Below are 1,448 nucleotides of genomic sequence, written 5' to 3' on the forward strand. Positions count from 1 at the left end.
CATTTTAAGTTAACTAGCAATATGGCCACCACCGTCACCCAACTTAAAAGTGCTTCACCAGTGCCCAAATGGCTTGTTTGTATTTCCTAATAAATGTGCCAGTCACACATGTAGATGGTTTTCTTTGCTTACCTTTCTTGCAGATGCTAAAGCCCACTGCACAAATCTCTTGACAACCTGATGTTCATCGTCCATTCCCAATGGCCCATATTTTTAAAGAAGCTCCTCCACCTCCCTGGGTATGGATAGGAGGCGGGGCTGAGAACACCGGAGAGGAGCTTTACCAGAAGAATTCATGACCCTTCCAATTGTTACTGAACAAGCAGAGCAGGCTACGGAATGTGAACATTTTTTCAGTTGGCAGTATAATTCGTAGTGTATGTAGCACTGGTGATTTTTAATATTTAAAAGCAGCATTATCATGTACACAAAGTGATTTGTAAAAAAAACAAATGCTGAGTTTCTTGCATACATTTCTCTATATAAGGACAGCATAAATTGTTACTGTTTAGAAGGTCTTAAGTTCAGGCATATGGGAAAGGTTGCAGGTCACATGATGCCTGATGATTGCTCAGACAGAGTTTGTGATGTACTAGAAAGCAGATTGGATGCTCCTAAAGAGAAAGTATTTTAGGTTTCAGGAAAAGAAGGCTCATAAGGTGTAACAAGGCTTTTAAAAACTATATACAAACACATGTAAGTAAAAATAAATTGTATGTGTGCATGTATGTGTTCTCCCCCGCCCCTTTTAGCTGGGCACATCACCCAGCTATTCTTGGCAACAACCTGACAGTTTATAGGTGGTTACTGAAAAGTTGGGTCACAATACAGGGGGTCATCACCGACCTATCACTTTTCACAACCAGCATAAAAACATTTTAGGGGAGAATATAATGCAGTGATCTCCCCTGCCCCTTTTAGCCGGGAGCACCACACGCCACTTTTCAGTAACCACCCAGATCTTTTTGGGCGATAACTAAAGGGTTGGGCTGGCACTCGCCTACAATTTCTTCCCACCCAGCTTAAAAAACATTCGGAGTTGAAAACTGTTCTGAATGTATATTTGTTTTCCTAGCAGAGGTTTGCCACATGCATGAGCTCACTCCCAACCTCCAGCTGTCATTACCAGCACAGATCCCATGTGGGCATCATTGACAAAAAAGGAAAGTATTCAGCATGCACATCAACACTGCTACCTTCAGGCTGTAAAGTGCATCTGGAATTACCCAGAACTGGACTTTGGTACTAGAATCATCCAATCATGTGTGGGAAAGATATTCTGGGTTCCATTTTATTTTTCTATTTTTTATAGCACACGTTTGGAGGATTACCTCACCATTTCATACTTTGCCAAGTGAACAGCCTCTACGCCGTTATGAAGCAACCACTCATTACTGTATTGCATGCTATTATGATACTTCAATCATAAAAATATAATAATAAAAAGA

This window comes from Pyxicephalus adspersus, chromosome 8, assembly GCF_032062135.1.
Source record: "Pyxicephalus adspersus chromosome 8, UCB_Pads_2.0, whole genome shotgun sequence".
NCBI classification, from domain to species: Eukaryota; Metazoa; Chordata; class Amphibia; order Anura; family Pyxicephalidae; genus Pyxicephalus; species Pyxicephalus adspersus.